At 33.6% G+C, this 6,858-nt stretch overlaps 1 protein-coding gene across 7 annotated transcripts in view; it reads left to right on the top strand.

Moving 5' to 3' along the window:
- The first annotated feature begins 242 nt into the window (after positions 1–242).
- The window catches only part of dicer1 (dicer 1, ribonuclease type III), a 57,257-nt gene continuing 50,641 nt past the window's right edge, over positions 243–6,858 (top strand). For 4 of the 7 annotated variants that reach the window (XM_087288616.1, XM_087288614.1, XM_087288617.1 and 1 more), the window contains exon 1: positions 243–343. The gene's annotated coding sequence lies outside the window, so the exon portion shown is untranslated. Of the gene's footprint in view, positions 540–6,858 lie in introns of all 7 variants that reach the window. The other 3 variants (XM_087288618.1, XM_087288615.1, XM_087288619.1) reach the window with 1 other exon arrangement.

The following is a 6,858-nucleotide window of genomic DNA, read 5'->3' as shown; positions in this document are numbered from 1 at the left end:
TTACTTTTGGGGAAATAACTCAATAATGTAATGCATTACGTTACTTAAAAGTAACTATCATCAAATTCTGCTATTTTAGTGTGAGTAAAAGCGCTACATTTTCTTCAAACATCCATACTGCCTACAAGTGCGACTTTTATTTTGAAGTAGCAGAATCTCTTTGGATTTGTTGTGTAGTTAGCAGTGCTCGCAGTTTCCGCGTTGTTTGCAGTAGCGGGCTTCACATGCGTGCAGTAGCCTGACAACAGCAGCAGCAGCAGGAGGGAATGGGGAGAGAGGGGCTCCGCACCGTTTAACAAGACACTCTTCAGCACAACACGACCATTAAAACAATTCACCATCGGTGAGCACTAGCCTCAATCTACAAGCACCTCCCGCGCTGATCGCTTATGTTTGTTTTTCCTCTCAGGATCTTGAAATAATCAATAAAATCAGCCGAAGCTAACACGAGCTCGCGTGCTAACCTCTGCCAGCCTAAAAACCGAACTGTCCGGTGTACATTTGGTTGGGAACTGTCCGTGCGTTCAACCTTTGACCGTGTAAATGCAATAACGTACGTGCTTCGTTACATGAGGGTTTTAAATGAGGTAAATCAATGTATGGTGTTTAATTCTTGCGTGACGATGCCTTTTTAGCTACACGCGTCTGCTAGCCTCAAACGTTAGAAGACTGATTCACATGGCAGGCGTATACTGAATATGAGCACAGTTTGAGATCTGGGGATGCACTTCATGTGTAATCAGAGATTAGCATTAGCGCAGAAGTCGCGTTAATGGTTGGCAAACTGACAGATGCATGATTTTTTTTGGAGGGGGGCTCGGGTGTGTTGCTGGCCAAGGCCAAGGTCGCGATGAGGCCTAACTGATTTGCATGATTAAAAATCTTTAGGGTATGGTGATATATTTAGATGCTTCTGTGATTGTTAAGGTGTTCATAGTGCCGTAAATATGTTGCTGGAGGGCATTGATTTTCATCTGCGTGGCATTTGTTTGTGTAAGAAGCATTATTGTTGTGTGTGGGGTACGTTAGTCTCGTATTGAAGTGTTTTCTTTTTATTTTAGAATCAAGTCAGTGTGGTATTAAAAGGGATAGTTCACCCTAAAAGGAAATTTATGTTGTTATTTGCTCATCCACTTTAGGTTTAGGACAAAACCTGTCCAACCCCAAAACAATTTACAAAGGAATGCTGAAAAAACTTAGTGAGGTGAAGTTGGTTTTGTATTCCTTCATTTTAATGGTTTCTGTATTGTTTGCCATGCTACTTTGAATATTCGATCTGAAATTGCATTTAAGTATGATTTTAAAACAACATTAGCACTATTTTATTGACGCATTTAAAGGGGATAGTTCACCCAAAAATGAAAATTATGTTGTCATTTGTTCATTTACATGTTCCAATCCAAATTCTTTAGTTGAACACAAACAAAGATACTAAAGAATGCTGAAATAACTTACTGAGGTAAAGTTGATTTTATATTCGTGCATTCGTTCATTTTAATTGTTCCTTTAATTGTTTACAACTCTATTTTGAATATTCGATCTGAAATTGCATTTAAGTGTGACTTTAAAACAACGTTAGCAATAGGGGTGTGCGATTTATTAAAATCGAATCGCAATTTGATAGAGGCTGCAATATAAAATGCATATGTAAACAAATAACATCTTCAAAACCAGTCCGCTATGCTTCAGAAGATTAAACATGCTAGCTAGACTTTCTGAGATGGTGTCATGAGGCATCACAAACATGGTATCGGTTAGAACTGCACGATTCTGGCTAAAATGAGAATCACATTTCTTTGCTTAAAATAAAGATCACGATTTTCTCACAATTTTGTAGATGTAAAATAAAGGTATGGTAAAAACAAACATATGGCACAACCTCAATAATAATATTATGTGTAGGTCTACTGGTTTATATAAATAATTCTATTCTATATTAATCTATTCTTATAATAATTCTTATGTTGAATGATTATGTTTGAGATATATGCTTGCAATCTGTCATATTAGACAATTTAATTCACTGGTAAAATCAGACATTTGCCATTATCAGATTTTATTAAAGAATATATAGGCTAGAGTAGTTATACTGACATTGTAAACATTTATTTTCATGCACAACTGTGAGTTCGCTATGAAAGAAAAAACATATCAAATGCTTGTCGTTATCATAACTCTAAAATGCGATATGATCATTAAATGAAGTGCACACTTTGTTTCATTTTGATTGCGAAGTGCTTGTTCATACTTTGCGCGCGGCTCCCAAACGATCACTCTGTGCCACAAACTGAATATTATTAAGAACTTTATTACCTGTTACTCGCAACATACGCAGGTTCTGTTGACTAAAGTAGACGCACCCCTCTCTGTGATAACAGCTTACGTCACGTATGATTTCCTGATCGTGAAAACATTATATTAAAACAAAAATAATATTTTTAGGTGAATAATACCTTATAAATACAGTATGTGACTCATTCAACATCATTTAGAGGTGTCAATGTCACTAAACAACGTTTGTGAAACGAGGAAAAGACTCGTGCAGCTTTTTCTTCTCTCCTGAACTTGAAAATATGATTGGCAGAATCGTAGAAATGCTGGATTAAGATCGTCTAGGGGGTTGAATCGAGATTGCGATCTATTAACGATTAATTGCGCAGCTATAGTATCGGTTGTCGTGAACTGCCACATTACACATGAAGAAACGATTAAATCTTGTGTCACGGCATCCATTTGATTGAGTTAAAGTTGGTTTTATATGCGCACATTCATTCAGTGACAATTTGTGACATGCTCCCTATATTGTTTACCATGATACTTTGAATATTCAGTCTGAAATCACGTTAGTGTGACTAACACAACATTAGCACTATTTATTTGTCTGTGAACACTGTTGTACTTTGATGGTCAATGGCTGCTAAAATGATTTCACTGTTTAGAGTTTGCGAAGAATACTTTTCTAAAGTTATATTATAAAGGAGAAAGTCTCATGTGTAAATCTAAAACCAACTTTACCTCAATGTCCATTTGTCGTTTACGACTTTCCACGACACCCTATGTCAAGAAAATTGTGCTGAAATTGTGTGATCTGATTGGGGCTTTATAACTAGCCAACTGAATGAGCACACTTTGTTCCGCCCAATCAGAATTGCGCAACTGAATTATGCCCACAATAAGTGCTGACAAGTGGGATTATGCCATCTACTGCCTCAGAAGCAGTACTAGACGAGTTAATATCAAAGAAAAACAGCATTTGTAATATGGGAATATTTTGTTTTCAAAGTCACAGACACCAAACAAAAACAGGTCATTTTTAAGAGCTGTCACAGAATTGTTGACACGGTTTAAAGATTATTAAGCTGAAGCTTTAATTCAATTAAAATCATCTTGAAGCTTAAATTGAGTCATAAATTAAATAGCCATATCTGTCCAAAAAATTGCAATTATAGCAAGGCTATTTTAAATATATTGTATTTAGTCTTCCATAAATACTGTTACAGCCGTGTTACATGTAAAATAAAAAATGATAATATGGTATTATACTTATTTGAAAGGGTAGTACTATACTTTGATGCGAACCATTGAAATGAACAAAAAAAAAAAGGGTTTCAAATTTTTTGCTTACATTGTTTGAAATGGGCTCATGATTGGCCGTTGTTCAAAACTGATTTAGTCTAAAGTGCAGTCTAGAATATATCTAAAATTATCACAACAATAGTAATTAAATTTATTTTATGGGCCAGGTATTTGTTTGTTGCGCACATAGGTTGTTTTTTCCAAATTGACTTATCAAATGGGGCCTTACTTTCTTTATGCCCACCTCTTAAGAATCAGAATATCTGTTGAGGTTTTCAGTCATTTATATTGTTCAAGTCTAAATATTTGGACATTGACTTTTTTTAGCCAGAGTTAGATTTAATTAGATCAGAAAAAAAATATATTTTACGTTTTTGATTTAGTATGACCATTACTCAACTAAATGATTAGAAATAGCTAAATGTTATATATACAGAAATATCACTATTGCAATACTCATTAACAATATTGCACATTTCTTCAGTATTTTGTGGCCCTACTCTTAAGATCAGGCTTCACATAAGAATAACACACTGTAATATAGTGAACCAGTTGACAAAATGTATAAATTGCTTACAGCATCATTTCATTACAATATTTAACACTTGTAAACATGTGGGCTGCAAATGCAGTACTCTGCTGAATCAACTAGTTGCATCCTTCAAAAAAAGTGACAGTAATGTAAGCAGAATGAATTATTGATGAGAATTTATTAGTGCATCTAAGACGGGGTTATGGAAACCTGCCCTTTATTTTCCGGGTCAAATCAGGTGACCTGCGGGGTAGGTTGGCCTGAAGGGGCCCTTTCATGTGACAAGTGTGAGCTTAGAGGCCTTAAATCAGGTGTTGGGCACGTTTGTGCTGATACTCATGCATGTGGATTTATTTTGAAGCCAGTTTTTGTCATGTTTGCATATGTTATTGGTAGTTTAGTCATAAATGGAGCTCATTGTCTCAAATGCATGATTTGAAATTATTGACAATACAGTAATTATATATAGCCCCACATTAAATGTTAGTTTAAATGACCACTCATCCACACTTACATGTTATTCCAAAGCCAAAAGACTTAAATTCATCTTCTGAAAACAAATGAAGATATTTATAATCAAGTTTTAGTGTATTCTGATGCTCCAATACATTTTTATTCACTTAAAATTCTGAGGCTGCTCAATATTGAGGAAAAAAATACTTGGTCCTTTATTATTAATATTTTTTTAAATATATGTTGTGATATACAAGCTGTTTTACAAAATTATTTTAATAGCGCTATTTAGAAAGGATTCGAGGATTATATCTGCATAAAATAAACAAATTATAAACAGAAGAACAAAATATGCAAATTAATATACTGTGTTTTATGATTATCTGAGGTAATCAGTTTGCAGAACTTGAATGCTCAAATGGAAAATCGCACCTTCTGAGAAAATTAAATACAATTAATTTTTGATAAATTATATATTTTTTGCATCTGAATGCTATAAACTGTTTAATAAGGATGGATTATTTTGTTATTTTATTATCTGTTAATAGTTTTAAATGTCAATGTTGTGGGTGAATTCATTTGTGTTTCAAAGACGAATACATTTTTATGGGCTTGGATAGACATTAGGATGAGTTAATGATGACAGAATTTTCATTTTGTGGTCAGCTAACCTTGTAAGTACAGCTGCTTTCACTAATGCTATTTTTCTACAGTTCCCCTTCTCATTTTCTCTCCATGTTTTTGCTGTACTAAGCACTTTTTTGAAAGATTGAGTTGAATCTTAGTAGGTAATCAGTCCTCACAGGATCATAGCTGCTGCTATATTCAGAGTCATTCACTTGCTAATGTAGGTCAAGCTCAGCGCTTTGTTCTGAAACTCGACTGGGTTTGCGGTATGCAGCCCGTCTGGCCCGACGTTCTGCCTACAGTCAGTGTGGCTAGAGGTTAACAGCGAGTCTAGACGTCTTCATAGTTTTGTTTGAGTGTTCGTAGCTGTGCTCAGTTACAATAAGAGCTAGGGCTGCACAATATATCGTTTTCACATCAATATCGCAATGTGCACATCTGCAATAGAAACATCGTAAGATTTGCAATGTCAAGTTGGGATTATAGTTGACCAAGAACTAGGGCTACACAATATATCATTTCAGCATTGATATCGCAATATGCACATTCGCAATAGTCACATTACAAGATATGTAATGTTGAGACTGAATTACATTTGACCAGAAGCTACAGAATTGTATTTGATTACTTTATACATACAGAATTTATGCAAATAAAATATTTTGTCTTGTTTTTTATGTCCAAATAGCTGCATTTTAAAGCAAAAATAATATTTTACTTACCCCACTGACAGATAATTTGACTAATTTAAAGGAAAACATATTTCTTCTAAAGTTCAGTGAAGTACAAAAACTATTTTTACTTGATCTAAGAATTATTTGATATTTGGATTATTAATGAGACAAAGCAAAGTAATAAAAGCTTTTTTTTGCTATTGTAATTATTCAGTTTCTGCACCTGAATACTCTTATGACTCCCCAAAAACATTCATTGCTATCTGGTGAAACTGTATTCACATCGCAATATATATTGCTGAAAAATATTGTCATATACGATTTTTCCAATATCGTGCAGCCCTATCAAGAACTACAGTTCAGAACATTGTTGCATCGTTGCGATGTTTTAACCTTAATAGATCAAAAGTGTTTAATTTTGCTTGTGTTTTTAAGGCTTGTGGCTAAACAATTTAAAGCAAATTCAAACCATTTGACTTTAAGAAATTATAATAGTTATAATGTTTGAAGTTTTAACACAGATTAATTGTATTAGTTTTTATACAACAAAGACTATACGGTGTTATTTACATTTGATAATCACATTTCTGTACCTGAATACAGTTAGACTCCAAACCATAAAGCATTCTTTCATTTATTTCTCGTTTTTTCTTCTTTCTTTTATTTATCTATGCCTTTTATTTGTTTATTATATTGTATGCACATGCACTGCTTTACGAAATCATTTCAGTCTAAAATGATTATTTATTTTTCTTTTCCAAGTTTCTTTTTATGTTTATTTCAAAATTATATTCATATGGCAATATATATCATGCAAAAACAAATCTTTGCAATGTAATTTTTTTTCTTATATTGTGCAGCCCTAATAAGAGCACTTTCATAAGTCCAGCATACAGTAGTCAACACTTTCCAGTGGATCAAATTATTATTAGTAGTAGTATTTTCAAAATTCTAAATCAAGCTTGGATGTTGTTTAATAGTTTAAGGACAACTTTG

Source organism: Danio rerio, chromosome 17, assembly GCF_052040795.2.
Source record: "Danio rerio strain M-AB ecotype USA chromosome 17, GRCz13ab, whole genome shotgun sequence".
Taxonomy (NCBI): Eukaryota; Metazoa; Chordata; class Actinopteri; order Cypriniformes; family Danionidae; genus Danio; species Danio rerio.
The sequence above is the reverse complement of the archived record's forward strand: the minus strand, read 5'-3'. Positions and strand labels throughout refer to the sequence as shown.